Source organism: Acomys minous (genome assembly GCF_964271855.1).
Source record: "Acomys minous genome assembly, chromosome: 8".
NCBI lineage: Eukaryota > Metazoa > Chordata > Mammalia > Rodentia > Muridae > Acomys > Acomys minous.
In genome coordinates this window covers 87596070-87615139 of record NC_140489.1, presented here as the reverse complement: position 1 = coordinate 87615139, position 19070 = coordinate 87596070, and the positions used below count along the sequence as shown (strand labels likewise).

The 19070-nt window shown below is 42.5% G+C and overlaps 1 long non-coding RNA gene across 1 annotated transcript in view; it reads right to left on the bottom strand.

Moving 5' to 3' along the window:
- The window catches only part of LOC311603229, a 42179-nt gene that overhangs the window by 9878 nt on the left and 13231 nt on the right, over nt 1-19070 (bottom strand). The window lies entirely within an intron of this gene.

Here is a 19070-nt window from a genome sequence, read left to right as displayed (position 1 = left end):
GCCAGGCAGGGCTGAGGCATCTTGGGAGGATAGATGCCAGGTGCCACACAATTTGGATTTGGAGGTGGGTTGGAATTACTTCTATTACTTGTTTCTGGACCAAAGGAAAAAATGATATCTAACAGAAGCATTTAATTGGAAAGATTGGCAAGCTAGTGGCTTTAATTACACCCCAAGGAATGTATCAGGGGGACTGGAGAGATGGTTTAGTGATTTAAAGTACTTGTTATTCTTTCAGAGGACCAGGGTTCGGTTCCCAATACCCACATGGCAGCTCACAAACAACTGTAACTCCAGGTTCAGAGGATCTGACCCTTTCTTCTAATCATCATAGACATCAGGCATGTGTGTGCATATCCATATATGGAGGCAAAACACTCGTACACATTGTCCTAGTCAGTGTTGTATTGCTATGAAGAGATGCCACGTTCGAGACAACTCATAAAAAAAGAAAGCCCTTGATTGAGGCTTGTTTGAAGTTTCAGAAGTTTAGTTCACTGCCATCATGGTGGGGAACATGGTGGCATGCAGGCAGACATGGCGCTGGAGAAGGAGCCGAGTTCTACATCTGGATCCATAGGCAGCAGAAAGAGAGAAACACTGGGCCTGGCTTGGACTTCTGAAACCTCAAAGCCCGTCCCCAGTGACACACCTCCTCCAACAAGGCCACACCTCCTACTCCTTCTCAAATAGTGCCGCTCCCTGAGGACTAAGCGCTGAAATATATGAGCCTAGGGAAGCCACTCTCATCCAAACCACCACACAGATGAAATAAATATAAACATAAAAGAACATATTGGATACAGTTATGTGGTTTTTTTTCTTTTTCATCTTTCTGTACTTTTGCATTTTATTCTGTCTGCATATTTGTGTGTTCACATATGTGGGGGTCATGCATATATGTGTTTGTGTGTGGAGGTTAGTGCTCAATCCTAGAGATCTTTACTCATTTACTGCACTTCTCTCTTGTTTTTGAGGCAGGGTCTCTCACTGGCCTGAGGCTCACCCACTAGGCTAGGCTGGCCAGGAAGCCCCAGGGATCTGGCTGTCTCTGTCTCCCCAGTACAGGGATTTTAGGCCCATGCCATCATCCAGCTTTTTCATGTGGGTTATTCAAATTACACTCAGATTTTCATGCTTACATGGCAAATACTCAACCACCTGAGCTGTGTCTCCAGGCCCATGTGCATTTCTTTAATAATGACACTACTTTCAACCCTTCAAAATCTAAGAGTCAGAGATGAATTTGTGGGATGTTATGATAGCAGTTTTGACACACAGAACAATCAATTGTTATCAGCTAGTGAAGAGAAACAAGACACATTGGCTGATGTCAGCCCACCTTATTACGAGAGATGACCCCCTCCCCAAAGGTCAACAACAGAAGTACCACCTCTGCTCACTCAGGAGAGGAAGGCAGCACAGTTGATAGATTCTGGTAGCTTGACAATGCTCTGAGTCTCCGCCCCACCATAATACCAAGAGGACTGTTCCCCTTTTAACCACGGTCTTTTATGAATCAGATCAGATTTTTGAGGGTCTAATTCTGAACCGCATCTTGGAATTTCCCCAAGTCTTTTCTATGTGAAAATCCAAATTGTCAGGAAATCTTTCACTTGTGACCTGCCAAGTCCTTTTCCATGCCAAGACTCCCGAGAGCAAAAACCGTGGCTCACCACGGTGTGTGTGGACGCACCATCAAAGAAGGGATAGAAACAACTACGGATGTGTGTGGCTTGCACTTGGCACGGCAGAGATGCCTTCTGAGATATTAGATTTTCCAGTTTCCTGGTGGAGTGGTATCTGCCAGATATGGAGAGGCGGGTATGGCTTGTATTTGAGCAGCTTCTGATGGTGAGGGAGAGAGCTCTAGCTGGAAGAGGGTCCTGTCAGGTATGTAGGTCTGCTGTAGGCTGTGTAGACAGCAGTCTCTCTCTATTTACACTTTCGCTTTTTGCAGTTTCAGTTACCTTTCACCAAGATTAAATGGAAAGTTCCGTAAATAAATAATTCACAGATCTTAAATAATTTTATAACATATATTGTTTCAAGTGTTATCCCTTACTGTGCCTGATATTGAAATTAAACCTTATCCCTGGAATGCATGTGTAAGCAAAATAGAGTATATGCAAGGTTCAGGACCATCTGAGGCATGAGGCATCCATGTGGGGTGAAGGTGGGTGTCTCAGAACATTTTCACACCAGGCAAGGGACCAACACCTCTCTCAATTAAAGTTCTCCCATTCAATTTGCTTTGACATGCTGTTAGCCTTGTCTAAGGTCTCTTCCTGGACATCATGGAGGCACTGTATTAGATTAGGACTCAGCCCTTCAGTTCCTGGTCCCATCTTTACCATATGACAAGGCACTTGAACTTCTTTGAACCTTAGTTTCCTGGTCTATAAAAAGTGGATGATCAACCTGGATACATACTAACTTCAATAATCATGAGGTGTTAAAGGGTATTCCATAAAATCTGCAATTTGCACAATGCATGGAAAGTAGTTTTTAAATTTTATAAACCTTACAATGAAAAAATAAAACACCTTGCAAATAAAAATAAGCTTCACACACCAAAATAAACCAGCCTGCAAGCCTATACATTTCAGCGAACTATATACTTAGAACAGTCTTCTGAAGCTGTGGAGCTGCACACTGAATTTTACACATTGACTATTGGATATTTTTATGCAGGTACCAACCACCTTAGAACTGGAAAAACAATTAGCCTTAAATCTTCTTTCATAGCTTATGTACATTGCTAAAAATTGTGTAAAATTCTTAAAAGTTGAGAAGCTAAGAACTTTCTATACTACTCTATATGCTAAATCCAAGACAGTAAACTACAAAAAGTGTGCCCCTTGCAGCTTGACCCATGACACCAAGGGTCAGCATGTGGGAGGTAGGAGGGACACCTGACCTGGGACTTGGAAATAGCAGGTTTGAGTTTGGTGCTCCTTCTCTTTCCTCTAGAAAGTCGTTGAGAACAGAACTGAGGGCAGTTTCTAGAGTCCAATCCCTTACAGCCTTCTCTAATTTTACCTTCTCTTTCAATACCAGTTGCCTTCATGGGTTCTATAGTGGTAGGGTTTGCAATGACAACCATTCAAGAAATACTGAGTTACATGAATTCAAGATCAAGAAGTTCTGTTTTACTGCCTAGAGTTGACTCTGCCCAGCTAGAACCCACCAACAATAAGACCAAAGCCCTTGGGAGCCCTCAGGTGATGGATAAGCACCAATAATCCTACCTGTGGGACTAGTGCAGGGTGCTTGGCCTGGCGTTCCCAGAAGCAGCCTAAGCAGAGACCTACGTGGAGGAAACCTCACTCCATTGCTTTAAAATTGCTTTCTCCTTGGTGTGGTGGGCACATTGTAATGCCAGCCATTGGAAGGTAGATGCAGGAGGATCATGAGTTTGAGGCCAGCCTTGGCTTTATAAGGATTAGCCTGTCTGGGGGGAAAAGGGCTCTAAATAATTACACAAACAAATTGCTGCTTACCTTAGTGGAGATACTTAAACCCAAGCTCCTTAGAAGTTGATGAGTTAAATGAAACATTAAAAAACATGGAACCTGCCAGGCATGGTGGTGCATGCTTATTCAGGAGGCAGAGGCAGGTGGATCACTGTGAGTTCGAGGCCAGCCTCCTCTGCACAGCGAGTCTAGGACAGCCAAGGCTAAACAGAGAAACCCTGCCTCAAAAAGCCAAACCAAACCAAACCAAACCAAACCAAACCAAACCAAACCAAACCAAACCAAACCATGGAACCTATTGTGAACCTGTTTAAACTAAAGGCATTCAGTATGAAAAAATATGCAGCTTTTGAGTCAGGTTTTATAGATGGAACCCTAACTGTCAGACACTTAGGAGACATACGGAAGACGTTAGGGAAATTGTTTGACCTCTTAAGTCTTAGGTTTCCATCAGTGAGGGAGGATAACAGCTATTTTCCAGATGTATTAGACAGAAAAGGATTCAATGTAACTGCTTCATAGCAGGGACTTCGTAAATGCCATTATTACCAATAGATAAAAATGTATTTCTAAATGATTTGATTCTTAACTGTCCAATGTAGATCAGGAGACGCTGAGGTCTAGAGCACAGTTTGAGTGCTTGCCTACATGCCAAGGGTCTTGGGTTTTGTCCCCAGGACCAACCAAAGTCAAATGTAGAGAATTGAAATGACAGTGCAATACTTGAGAAAAGGTTTCACAATTGAACTATAAATTGATAACTCCTTTACAGTCTTCTTCCTTAGTAGCAGTTATATCTTATTCTGGTTAATTTTTCCCATTATACCAAGTGTTAAAGAACAAAGGCAAGAGATTTTTTCCTCCGTTACACATTATTTGATGTGTATAAAACGTTTGCATGATTTACTTGTTGGTGTTTTGCTTTTTTTGTTTCACTGATTTCACATTAAGTCTGGTTCTCTCCATTGAGCTGTCTGACCACCTAAATTATAGCAGGGCAGATTCATTGGCAGTGGGGCATGGAAGTTGGCTCACACAGGCTTGGGAGGGGGGCTGTGTTTGCATATCGAGTCCTTCTCCTACCTTCAGTGGCATCTTGCTAGTAACTGAAATTGGCTGTGGTGGGAATGCTTATATTACATCGATCCACAAACACTTCAAGTTGTTACCAATCAACTGATCTATCTATCTATCTATCTATCTATCTATCTATCTATCTATCTATCCACTCTTCCACTTTCTTCTCCTTCAATTATGGTCACACCACTGAACATGAAATCTATGTAATTTTTTCTTGCTTGTATTTACTGCTTAAGCTATGTCTTTGCAAATGCCTAGCTTCAGTTTATCCTTGAACTGAACCTTTGTAAGAACGAAGACTTTTTTGGTCCCTTACAAGTCTTAAGTGTACAGAGATTTTAATCCAGCAACATGGCTAGTCTGGCTGGAATACAGACATACCCTTAGTATATACCTTTAATCCCAAACAATGAAGGTAAAGTTAGTTTGTAGATGGAAGCACCCATGTTTGAAAAAGATGTCTGTCTAATTGAGAGGCAGACAAAGTGACAAATCAGAAAAAGACTTGACAGATTAGGATATACCCAACTCTCATGAGGAGAGAGAGGAAAGAGAGGCAACTTACGGGAGAGTAGTGCAGAGAGGGGGGAGAGATGAGCCAGTTTTATCTGGAGAGTTTTACAGAGACAGGCTAAAGAGAGAACAAGCTAGACACAAATAAATACAGAATGAGCCAGAGAATAAGAAGGATCCAGAAGATTAGAACAGATTGATAGAGTTAGTTTGAGGCCAAGCAGAGCAAAAAGTCATAATCCAAGAGAAGCCAGTTTGAATCAATCAGCTTGGAGAGGAGTTTGAGTCAGAATAGCTGAGTTGAATCAGCCAGCCATAGGAAGAGCTAGAAAGGATGAGCTTATTCAGCAGTAACTCTCAGAGGCAAAAAACATTCTAGGTCTAGATAAGACTCTACAAAGGCTAGAAACTTCCAAGACTAGGCCTAGACTAGGAGATGGAGGCAGTAATCCTCCTACACAACAATTACATCAGGATAATAAAAGTTACTTTTACACTCAAGTGTCTATCACAGTGAATACCCCAATAAACATACATACGCTTAAGAGTTTTAGTGTTATTCTGAGTCTTTTTTCCAGTTTTCAGATTATCATCAGATTGAACACTGGAAGGAGAAATGGCCTAGAAGATTTTTAAGGATAACCCCTGACTCCTTGTTTAATATAGCACCTCTATAAAAGAAATGCACCCCTGAGCCAGGCTGCAGACAGTTTCCGGGAAAGTCTAGTGCAGTAAATGATCTTCAAACATCAAGATCTGTAAGGCACACTTGCCTGGGCTTATCTCTCTGACTGCCAAGACAGTTTGATGTTATATTGTTCTTCAAAGGAGAACAATGAGAGCAAGTGGCTTCTAAAGTCCTTGTCATCCCTGTAAAATGACACTTTGTTCTTTTATGTTCAAGGTGAGACCTGGGCTAAGTTAGTAAAGAGGAAAGGAGAAACACCTTTGTGGGATAGTGATGATGAAATCATAAGTAAATAAAATAGTAGGTGGGCTGATGACATGGCGCACAGGTAAATGTGCTTGAGCACAAGCCTGAAGAGCTGAGTTTGATCCTTGGAAGCAGGAGGAGGGCACTGACTTTCAAAAGCTGTCCTTGCATACGTGTAAACACAACCACAGACACACACAGAGACACTCACACAGACACACACACACATGCACATTTAGAAAAATTTCCTTTAATATTTGTACCCACACACAGACACACACACTAAGAAAAACCAGGAGCTAGAGTGATGGCTCAGTTGTTAAGAGCACTTGCTGCTTGCTTTTGCAGAGGACCCATCTTCTGTCCCCCAAGGGCAGGTGGCTCTCAGATGGCTGTAACTCAAGTTCCGGGGAGGGGGGTCCAACACTCTCTTCTGGCCTCTGGGCATCTGCACACACATGTGTATATCCTCACACAAATACACATAAATAAAAATAGCAAAAAACCTTTAAGGTATTTTTTTAAATGGTAGGCTAGTTGTAGAATTGGGAGATGTTATTACAATTCCTTGAAGTGGGGAAGGTGAAGACGAGAGACTTTCCTGTTGGAGTTTTGCCTGGGGTTTTGGTGCCCGGGATGGTACCCAGGACTTCACTACCCTAGGCATATGCTCTACAATTGATCTATACCTGATGTCCATCGCTTTTGAAAATGATCATGTATTGGATCTGAGCTGTTGGGGAGGCATCCCAGTCGAGGGATGTTGGGGTCTGAGAAAATGGCCTTGCCCAGATCTTCCTCCTTGGACTCACCCACTGTAACCAACCACCCCACAAGCTTAGAAAGAATATGATAAACAAAGGACCCAATTACTCTGCCTTTCCAAGTTATTTCTTTCAGAGTGCCCCCCTTTATCTCTCATTGAGACAACAATCCAGTGCAAATGGTTTGTTAAAATGTTATGAAGGAAATTAGAGGACACAGCTCTGTAAAGTTGAACTGAACACCAGACTCCAGGGTGTGGGATTAATTGCTAAGGCACTCGGATAGTTTGAGTTTAGATTTATAGTTTACCAGGAACACTAACATTGTCAGTTTACTTATTGTTGCTAAGCCTCAGTTTCTTTCTCTGTAAAATGGGTATAATAAGCTTCCTTGTAGGAGCTGTGCATGGTAGGAGACAGCCAATCATGGTTGCTTAGATCTCATGTTGACCTCAAGCTCAGCGAATTCCTCCCGAGTGCTAAGTTTAAAGATGTGTACTATCAACTGTCTGATGGTGACCTTTGGTTACTGGATGTTTCTTGTCTTCAATTTCCTTATAGATCACTTAGTCTTGGGCACTTCCAGCACTACTGATGGCCTTGGTGGCTCTTCCTGGCTACTTTAAGAGGCCCCTCACTGTGTGGTGAGACTTTCATGGGTCCTTATTCGTATTTGCTGTTGACCTCTGTTTGCAACACTATGGTGTTTGTTTGTTTTTGTTTTTGTTTTTTCCTCTTTTGGGTAGAACTTGCTTTCTGACACCCAGCTTAGAGGATTCCACAGCACTTTGGCAGTATCAACAACACTATCATTTGCACAGGGCACCGGGATGGCCAAGTGTGCTCACTAGCAGATAATATTTGCAAGAGGAGAGATCACAGCAGAGTAACAGACGGCTTCCAAACCAAGGGCAGATGACAGATGAGCACCATGGAGCCCATGCGAAGAACTGTAGGTGACAGAAGTGTCTGGGGCTGAGCAGGAGGTAGCATGACAGCGTGGCCTGAGGCAAGAGTAAGAGCAGCTACCTCAATCATGTCTGGGACCTTCCTGTCACACCCCACTTGGTGAAAACAGTTATCTTTCTCCTAGACTTTCTCTTTCATGTTCACAATCAAATAAATATGTATATGTTGCTTCTACCTTTTGCCCAAATGAACTATTTTAACCTCCTTTGCTTCCCACCAGACCAAGGTCTCAGGGCACTATGATATGGTCATGGAAAATGACATGGAAATACTGAGGATGTGTTAAACCCGCTGATGGCTTCTTTTCTCTTCACTTTCTGTCCTAAGGGTCTGACTGTGCTCTCTATTATCTGGTCAATGTCTTCTGGGGGAGGGGCATGTTTTGCAGGCAGAAGTTATCTTGGCCCCCTGGACATTGTATCTATGGCCTACTTTGAGGTCACATACCCAGAATACACTTTCACAGACACAGTCTCAGTGAGCGAAGGGGAGGGAGAGAGTGGCTAGCTCACAGTCACATAAGACAGAGCCTCAAGGCACAAAACATTGTTGACTGCCAATTGTCCTTGCTAGCCGATATTCTTTTTAAATATTGTCTGCATAATTTTTAATAACAAGAAAGTAAATAATTCTTAGTAAACTATTGAGAAGGTTTACTACAAAAATATTAACTACTTGATAAAAAGCTCTTATCAGAGGGACTAAAAGAAACGCTGGGAAGATGAACTCTAAATGATGGTGGGAAAAAAATGAGAGAAACTTAAAGTGATATTTAATTAGGATCGATTCTGATCTATTTTTAAGTTTCCCAGGGGAAAAATTCAAACCTGGAGAAGGAATGTGAGTGACTAAAACATCTATTCTGCGACCCGCCTCCAGGGTGGAGGAGCTAGCCTTCCAGATGGTACGAACACAGCACCCCCTGGAGCAGCTGGGTCTCTTCAGTCTGCAAAGCCTCCCCTCAGCTGCTACCTAAAGATTCTCATAATGAGCTGTCAGACACTGCTCATGCCAAAAGTCCAGCTACTTCCTCAAGGTCCCCTGCGAGTTTTCCTCTGTATTGTCAAATCTCTAAAAGGTTTGGAATCAGCTTGTGTCCCCACGACACCCCTGTTGCAGAAGAAAATCTTTTTTGTGTGCCCTGGTTTTTTAATCAGAAGGCCAAGCAAGTGGCAGGTGTGGGTGGAACTTTTGTGTCTTCTTTGTAATGCTTCTGAGAGCCCATTGTCCAGTACTTGCTCCTTCAGTCCACCCACGTGACAAATTGTTCTCAGATAGCTGAGCCAGAGAAAGTCCGCTTCACAAACTGGAATGTGCTGTTTCCTGAGATGACCAACAGTGTGTAAGCAGCTGTGTTTCCTACTTCGGCCCCATCCTGAAGGTGTCTCCAGCCCCTTGTGTGTGCTGTGCGCATTTGCAGCAGACTTTCTCAGGCCAATAGCTCTACCTGGTTATTTGTCCTTTTCTTCTGTCACCCATACTTAGTCATTCCACTGTTGTCGTCAGACTAATGGTTTATGATAGTCTGCACCAACATCCCTTATGGATAGGGGACAAAGCATATATTTATAATAATTTCCCTTTATCCTCTAAAAAAATTAAGCCATATTTTGGAGTTATCATTCTAAACTTTGGGTGTGACACAAAAGCCCAGTTCAACATTTCTGTTTTAGCTTCACCTTCAAGTGCTCTCACAACCAACTTCCGGGTTTATCCTGCATTTCATGTCACCATGGTCAAACAGCATTTCCATCATGACACCTCCTTCAGGAAGCAGCAGTGGAGCCTGGCCATTCAGTTTGCGTACTTGGAGAGCAGCTGTTCAAGCCCTTGTAGGCCTTCCATCCCGCCACCCTGTCAACCCAGACCCTTCCCACCAAAAGACAGCTCAGGAGCAGCGTCTGCTCCAAGCAGAAGAGGCTCCCGGGCTTCCAAAGGCGTGTTCTGGCGGCCTGAGTGGATGAGCTCGGGGCTGCTTTTCTTCCTTTTATTTATACTCATTGTAAATGTTTCAAAAGAATAATTTATATAATAAGGCAAAAAAAAAAAAGTCCTCAAAACATGTTTTGTCCAACAGAATTCACAGATGAATTCTGACTCTCCCCGCTGGGCCTCATTGCTCTATTTTTATTTTAATTTTTGTTCAGCTTGAGATAATCAGAATAGACGATGAAATATAACCTGCCTTGTAGATGATAAAGACACTGGGAGTTCTCAGCTACAGAGTGCTTGAATTCATGTTTTTTCAGGCCACCCAGATTTGAGAATGAAACAAAGTGTCCCTTCCTGGCTGACCTGGCCCCAAAGGGCAATCTGACTCAGAGGAGTCAGTGTGGTTTAACCGGACAAGTTTTATGGGACATAGATGTGTACTGTTTTGTGCTCAGTTTTTAAATGTAGGCATTACTAGGAGAAACCAAGCTGTTTTCTCATGGGTCATTCCACACTTGCTCCGGTCTCCTTTTGTTTTTTTCAGATTTTCCTTTTAATAGTGAGTCATGATTCTCAGTCCCGGGCTTGTGTGCATATTAAGTTATTGCAGGTGACCCGATATTTACTGTAAGTGTATTTATATTGTAAATAATGTACATATGAGATAAACAAAATGCTCTGTTTATAGTCTAAGAAGTACAGGCCAGGGGCTGGGGAGATGGCTTGGTCAGTAAAGTGCTTTTCTTTTAAGCACGTGGACCTGAGTTTGCTCCGAAGAGACCATGTATGTACTTACGATCTCTGTGCTGGGGTGGCAGAGACAGACACATTTCCTGGGGCTTTACTGATCAACCAACCTACATGTTGAATTTCATGCCACTGAAAAAGGGTGAAATGGTGTCCGAGGAACAACAACCGAGACTGGCCTCCAGCCTCCACACGCAAGGGCATGCAGACATGTGTGTACACATATGCATGTATATGTGTAACCAAACACACATGACCTATAAAATAAATGCAGATCAAAATGTCTATATTTCAATAGGCTTTGAAGTGAAGTGGCTGCCACCAGTAAAACGTTTAGACATTGAAAGCTATTGTTACCGCTATACCAAAAAAGCCAGCATTAGCTAATAAATTTCTGTCCAAGTAATTACACTTGGGATTGTTTTCTTTAAAAAAAAAAAAAAAAAAAGAAACCTCCAAAGGCATAATTGACTTGCACACCAGATATCATTCCACAAAACAAAGCTGCAGGCCTCGTTAACCCCTGGAGCTGCGTCTCCTGGCCAGCTAGCTGGGTCAGCGTCAAAGGGTACTGATTTTCCTGCTCAGAGCAGCTCGGCTGTCCCTGTGGCCTCTGCAGCCTTAGCTCATGAAACAAACGTAATCACTCTAGGTGCTTACCCCGGAAGCTATGAGGCAGGGAGGTGGGCAGAACCACGTACACAGGAGAAAAGCCATGCGCCGTTTGTGGAGCCATGCCCATGCCTGCAGTCATGATAACCACGGGGCTTCAGAGGTAGAAAATCAACTAGCATGTTTTCCACACTCAAGGAGAGTGAGGCTTTTTTCCAAGAGCGTCTTACTGGAGGTTGTCATTTGAATGATCAGTAAACAGAGAGGCAGGGTTTTACTTTTTCTCTTGTACTGTGCTATGGACATAGTTTTGCATCATGGAACACTGAGTTTTCCGTGTGCAAATATCACAGCTGGCTCCTACGCTCATCCACATGGGATAGTCTACATATCCAGATAGCATGAGATAGCCCACAGCTCCTGGGCTGTATGCTTGCACACACCAATTGGTGAATAGCAGGCTTAGTGAATCCTTGTAGAAAAAAAAAGGGGGGGGGAGAATAATCAAGGAAGAGACCCACCATCGGCCTCCATATGCATGTGCACACACATGCATGTACATGTACACAGCTGCACCAACAGATACACCTCTCTCTCTTCCTCTCTCTCATTCAACACAGTATACAAGAGAGAAGATAGTTCACGTGTGTTGGAGACTTACCATGAAGGGAGTTTGTGGCCTGGAAGCTGCTCCGGGTGAGTCAGTTTGTGGTCAGGAGATGGAGAAGGCCTGGACTGGACAGCCATGGACTTTATAAACATTGCACTTATCCTACATACAATTTATAAAAAGCAGTTTTCTGTCTTCAGTGGCAAAGTAGCCTTGGTTTACTGTAACTACTTTATAGAACTTGACTCTTCTGTAATAACACAGCTCTATACACAAATACATTTTAATTATAGAAAATGTGATATCATCCTATAAGGTTTCTTTTAGTAATTTTTTTCACACATACACAAACACATACATGAGCTTAAGCCAGCACAGGGCCAGGATCATTGATGGCAACAGCTTTCCACTCTTTGTCTTATCCCCACAGAGGGCTTTGAGAGGCAGTGATTCACATGAAGCTGTCACCCCGTGCTGAGGTAACACCTTCTTCTGGACATCTCAAAGCCCTGCTGGTGGGGGCGGTTCTTTGAGGAAGTGACAACCTTCAGAATGTCCATAGTAGTGGCCTTGTTAGAGGAGAGCACATCACAAACATTCCTCTCTTTTAAGGGCAGTCTTTCTTTTGTGTCTGTAGTTTATGTCTTCAATCTTTTTTAAAAGCATTATGTTGAGGTCAATAAAATTTTTGCTATGCCTTTCTGAATTTCCTTTACTTTTTTTTCCAGTACTGAGGGTTGAACATACTAGGCAGGCCAGCACCCTATGGCTAAGCTGTATCCCCAGCCTTCTTTTGCTTTTTTTGAGGTGGGGGTGGAGAGGCAGAGCCTTATTATGTTGTCCATACTGGCTCTGAAATCACCTTGTAGTCCAGGCAGGCCTTGAACTTGTGGTGAGCCTGCTTCAGCCTCTCAAATAGGCGGGGTCACAGATCTGTGCCACCAGATCTGGCTGACTCTCTTGGGTGTTCCTTTCCTCTTCTAGTACGCTGTCCTTTGCCTCTTTAGTTGTGCATTTCTGCTCTAGCTGTGTACAGTCTCATGGGAACACTACCGTGAATGTGGTCTGATAGTGAAACACTATGCAGCACACAACAGATATTTATTTATGGGAAAATTTAGCTTTTAACTAAGGAATATGAAAAAAAAGTACATGTATGATATCATCAATCTACCAATGTATAGCATAGAGATAATCACAGCTGTATTAATTGGAAGTATTAATTGGAAGGCAAGGGGGGGGTGTCACTGCGAAGGGTCAGACCATGATGTCAGAACAGACAAACCTGCCTCAGCACCACAAAAAACAAAAACAAAAACAAAAATAAAAAACAAAACAAAAAACCCACCCAACAATTCCACTTCTGATGACACAACATGAAGAGTGTTACTATGTGTGCAAGACTCTTGTCCCCACAGATCAAAAACAGGCTGGCCTCCATCAGAGAGATCCACCTGCCTCTGTCTCCACAGATTAAAGGCATCTGCCACCACAACAGGCTTAAAATTCTTAGAAATGTCATTTGAGCAAACGTTTGTTTTTCTTTTGTCTTTCAGTCATTGCTTTCTGGTGTTATGTTTTCTTTACCATGAATATGATAATGATTTCAGTACCAGGAACTGAATTTGGTACCTAGGGTCAAGCACTTGCCACTGACCCACAATGCCCTGATGATGAGGATTAATTAAAAATTATTATAATTCATAGCGATTACATCCTGATTGTTATCCCCTTGCTTGTATCTTCCCATTCCCTCCCTCTCTCCCTTCTCCACCCTCTTCTCCTCCCTTAGACCTCTGACAGAAGGGGGCCTCCTCCCCCACCATATGGCCACAGCATATCAAGTCTCATCTGGATAGCCTGCTTCCCCTTCCTCTGTGTGCCAACAGGTCTTCCTACCAAGGGGAAGTGATCAAATCAGTGACACCAGAGTTCATGTCAGAGGCAGTCACTGCTCTCCCCACAATGGTAGAGAATGAGCTGTCCATTGGCTAGATCTGAACAGGGGGTCTAGGTTTACTGCATGCACTGTCCTTGCTTGGTGTAGCAGTTTGTACCGGGTCCCTGGGTCCATAGCCGCAGGCCTTGAAGGTCTCCTTGTGGGGCTCCAGAACCCTCTGGGTCCTTCCATCGCCCTTGCTTCCTTACTACTTTCAGTGCTTCACCTGGAATCCAGCAGTGAGTCCCAGCATCTCTTCTGGTCCCCTGCACGGTGGAGTCTCTCAGCGGACATCTATGTTGGACTAATATCCACCTATAAGTGAGTGTATACCATGTGTGTCTCTCTGCGTCTGGGTTACCTCACTCAGGATGATCCATTCAAGTTCCATCCATTAGCTTTCAAATTTCAGGATTTCCTTGTTTTTAATACCTGAGTAGTATTCCATTGTGGACAGCCTACAGACTGGGAGAAGATCTTCACCAACCCTGCATCCAACAAAGGGCTAATATCCACAGTACATAAGGAACTCAGTAAACTAAACACCACTAATAATACAATTAAGTAATCCAATTTAAAAAACGGGGAACAGAGCTAAACAGAATTCTCAACAGAGGAACATCAAATGGCAAAACAAAACAAAACAAAAACACCTAAAGAAATGCTCAATGTCCTTAGTTATCAGGTAAATGCAAATAAAAATGACTCTGAGATTCCATTTTATACCTACAAGAATGGCTAAGATCAAAAATTAAAGTGACAGCACATGCTGGTGAGGATGTGGAGAAAGGGGGGTACTCCTCCATTGCTGGTGGGAGTGCAAACTTGTACAACCACTTTGGAATTCAATCTGGCACTTTCTCAGAAAACTGGGAATAGTGATACCTCAAGATCCAGCCATACCACATTTGTGGGCATATTCCCCAAAGATTCTCCACCATACAACAAGGACATTGGTTCAACTATGTTCATAGCAGCTTTACTTGTAATAGTGAGAAACTGGAAACAACCTAGATGTCCCTCAGCTGAGGAAAGACGAGGATTTTTGATTGAGAGGCCAGCAAAACTGACTCCCCTGAGCCACATGCTGTGTTGTCTTTTTCAAGTTAAGTTGGTGGTGTTCAGTCATTGCACAAGCCACCAGCCTCTCCTGTGACCAGTGAGACACACTTGGAAGCTAATGGTTAAGGTGGCAAATCATGCCTTATCACCTAATTTTTGTTTTTTGTTTTTTTTTTACTTTATTAATTTATTCTTGTTACATCTCAATGGTTATCCCATCCCTTGTATCCTCCCATTCTTCCCTCCCTCCCATTTTCCCCTTATTCCCCTCCCCTATGACTGTTCCTGAGGGGGATTACCTCCCCCTGTATATGTTCATAGGGTATCAAGTCTCTTCTTGGTAACCTGCTGTCCTTCCTCTGAGTGCCACCAGGTCTCCCCCTCCAGGGGACATGGTCAAAGTTGAGGCACCAGAGTATGTGAGAAAGTAATATCCCACTCTCCACTCTACTGTGGAGAGTGTTCTGTCCATTGTCTAGATCTGGGTAGGGGTTTAAGGTTTACCGCCTGTATTGTCCTTGGCTGGTGCCTTAGTTTGAGCGGGACCCCTGGGCCCAAATCTGCCTATCATAATGTTCTACTTGTAGGCTTCTAGGACCCTCTGGATCCTTCTACTTTGCCATTCTCCCATGCTTCTCTCATCTAGAGTCCCACTAGAATGTCCTCCTCTCTGTCTCAGTTTCCTGGTAAGTGAAGGCTTTTGTGGGACATGCCCCTTGGGCTAATATGCAGATATAAGTGAGTATATACCATTTGAGTCTTTCTGCTTCTGGGTTAACTCACTCATTATGATCATTTCTAGCTCAATCCATTTATCCACAAATTTTGGGAATTCCTTGTTTTTAATAGCTGAATAGTATTCCATAGTGTATATGTACCACAGTTTCTTTATCCATTCTTCTACTGATGGACACTTAGGCTGTTTCCATGTTCTGGCTTAGGAGTTACTCTAACTAAGCAAGTGAAGGACTTGTTTGAAAAAAATTTCAAAACTCTAAAGAAAGAGATTGAAGATGACATGAGAAGATAGAATGATCTTCCTTGCTCATGGATTGGGAGAATTAACATAATAAAAATGGCCATCCTACCAAAAGCAATCTACAGATTCAATGCAATCCCTATCAAAATACCTACACAATTTTTTAAAGACATTGAAAGTTCAATTCTGAACTTCATATGGAAAAACAAAAAACCCAGAATAGCTAAAACAATCTTGTACAATAAAAGGTGCTCCGGAGGAGTCTCCATACCTGATCTCAAACTGTACTATAAAGCAATAGTAATTAAAACAGCATGATACTGGCACAGCAACAGGCTGGTTGATCAGTGGAATTGAATCGAAGACCCAGATATGAATCCATACACATATGGTCACTTGATTTTCGACAAAGAAGCCAAATCCATTCGATGGAAAAGGGATAGCATCTTCAACAAATGGTGCTGGTCTAACTGGATGTCTATGTGTAAAAAAAATGCAACTGGACCCATATTTGTCACCTTGTACAAAACTCAAATCCAAGTGGATTAAAGACCTCAACATAAAACCAGAGACACTAAGTCACTTAGAAGAAAAAGTGGGGAAGAGCCTGGAACATATTGGCACAGGAGACAACTTCCTGAACAGAACACCAACAGCCCAGACATTAATGTCAACAATTAATAAATGGGACCTCATGAGGCTGAGAAGCTTCTGTAAGGCAGGAGACACTGTCAAGAGAACAAAGCGACAGCCTACAAACTGGGAAAAGATCTTCACCAACCCTACATCTGACAAAGGTCTAATATCCAAAATATATAAAGAGCTCAAGAAATTAAACACCACCAAACCAAATAACTCAATTGAGAAATGGGGCTTGGAACTAAACAGAGAATTCTCAACAGAGGAATATCAAATGGCTGAGAAACACTTAAAGAAATGCTCAACCTCCTTAATCATCAGGGAAATGCAAATCAAAACAACTCTGAGATTCCATCTTACACCCATCAGAATGGCTAAGATCAAAAATTCAAGCGACACCACATGCTGGAGAGGATGTGGGGAGAGAGGAACACTCCTTCATTGCTGGTGGGAATGCAAACTAGTACAACCACTTTGGAAATCTATCTGGTGCTATCTAAGAAAAATGGGAATAGGGCTTCCTCAAGACCCAGCTGTTCCACTCCTTGGAATATACCCAGAAGATGCTCCAGCACACAACAAGAAAATTTGCTCAACCATGTTCATAGCAGCCTTATTCATACTATCACCTAATTTTTGACACTTTTAATTTGTGAGCAAAAGTTTATAGAATTTCAGTCTTTTTCTTCTTCTTTCTTCTCAGGGCTGAAAATTGCTAACCCATAATGAAAATGTAGTCAAAATTACCATTTTTCAGGCAGAGGCTGTAAGAAGTCTGGTTCAAATACATATTTTGTTACTGACATTAAGACAAGTTCCTCTTTTTAACTGATTAATGTATCTTTTAATTTTGTCTTTGTCTATGTCATACCTACATGATCTACCATTATGTTAAAAGCTTTACAAGTATCAGTTTACTTTGAAAAACATTTAACTGATACATTAATAAGATATACTTTAAATTCTTATCTAGAAATGAAATCCAGACAAGAAGTTCAACTATCATGCTTTCCAGTTGCTGAAGCTCCTAACCATGCCTCGGAGCTGACCTGGAGTGCTCTGTGATGTGCATGTGACACACGATACTTTATAGTCTCTGTAGCAGCAGCTTTCAACCTGGGGGGTCGCAACCCTTTTTTGGGGGGAGGGGGGAGGGTCTAGCAACCATTTCACAGGGTCACCTAAAATCATCGGAAAACACAGATATTTATATTATGATTCATAACAGTAGCACAAATTTCAGTTATACAGTAGCAATAAAGATAATCTTACGGCTGGGGATCACCACAGCATGAGGAAGCAACTGTATTGAAGAGCGGGGCATCAGGAAGGATGAGAACAGCTGCTTTATAGTGATGCGCCCACCATCCTCTGTTAGAGGCTCCCTTCTTCTTTTAAAAAAAATGTTTTATTTAAGTAATTGATTCAGATTATATTTCAATGGTTATCCCTTCACTTGTCTCTTCTCGTTCCCCTTCCCTCCTTCCTCCATCCTATTCCCCTCCCCCCAGGTCTGTGACAGAAGGGAACCTCATCCCCCACTATCAGATCACAGCCTATCAGGTCTCTTCCTGGTAGCCTGTTTTCTCTTCTTCTGAGTGTCACCAGGTCTCCCCACCAAGGGGAAGTGGCCAGGTAGGGGGGGATCCCCTTCTTCTCAGGGATGCTGTCCCCAGAGATGCTGTCTTGCTATTCTCTGGGGTTATCGGTGGTTGGTACAGCGTCTGATATGTGTAGAAACTCAACATGTTTTAATAGACAGAGCAGTGAACAAGAACCAATACTCAGAGAAGTTTTAATTTTATACATTTAAAAATATTCCCCAACTCAATGACTTGTCCAAATACGATGAGCTGATTTCATCTTGGTTTTGTCACCTGGGACATTTTAAAGGCCAGAGTGGTGTTCCTAAATTTTCTCCTGTTATTTAAAGCCAGTTCTGTATAGCTGTTCGGGTTGTATCGATTTGCTTAATTCTCTAGGTGGGGAAGAATCATAACACCAGGAGGAATATTCTTCTGTATAGCTCTGTGTCTTCTTTGACCTTAATAGCCCTCAATTGTGTCACTGCATTTGTGTTTTATGTTGGCCATTTGAACTTGTATTAGCAAAAGTAGAAAACATACATGGCTGGACTTGGTCTAATTATTTAGCTTGTGCTAAATCTGTTAGGATTATTAAAGTAGTGTTCAGAATATTGTTCTGAACACTGAACTTAGAAAAAATTCTGACCTAAAGTTCCTATGCTCTCCAGCTGAGGCTCCTACACTGTGTAGGAGAAATGGAGGAGCTGGGAGCATGAGAGGATGACGTTTACAGACTCAGTGTGTGCGCACCTATGATCTTGTCAGTTAGCATGAACATTCCACTCCTATTGAGGGGACGGTGGTGCTGTCTCGGGCTAGTGAGGTATGGGTGAGAGTAGTGTTTTAGTTTGTCATTAAAGGATAGTGATGGTTCATTTTGCTCTATTACTTTCTTAAATAGATCTTTAAACACTTTAAAAATATGTATGGGTGGTGTTCTGCCTGCATGTACGTCTGTGGGCCACACATGTGCAGTGCCCACAAAGGCCAAAAGAGGGGTATCAGATACCCTGGGATTGGAGTTACAGACAGTTGTTAGTTACTATGTGGATGCTGTGAACTTAACCTAGGTCCTCTGGGAGAGCAGCTAGTGCTCTCAATAGCTGATCCACCTCCCCAGTCTCCTTATACATGTTTGCTTTTGCCAATAAGAGAAAATGTCATATCTCTACAGCCAATTATATCCCTTAGCTTATTAAATGAGACCTCTGCCCAGGGTCCAAAACAG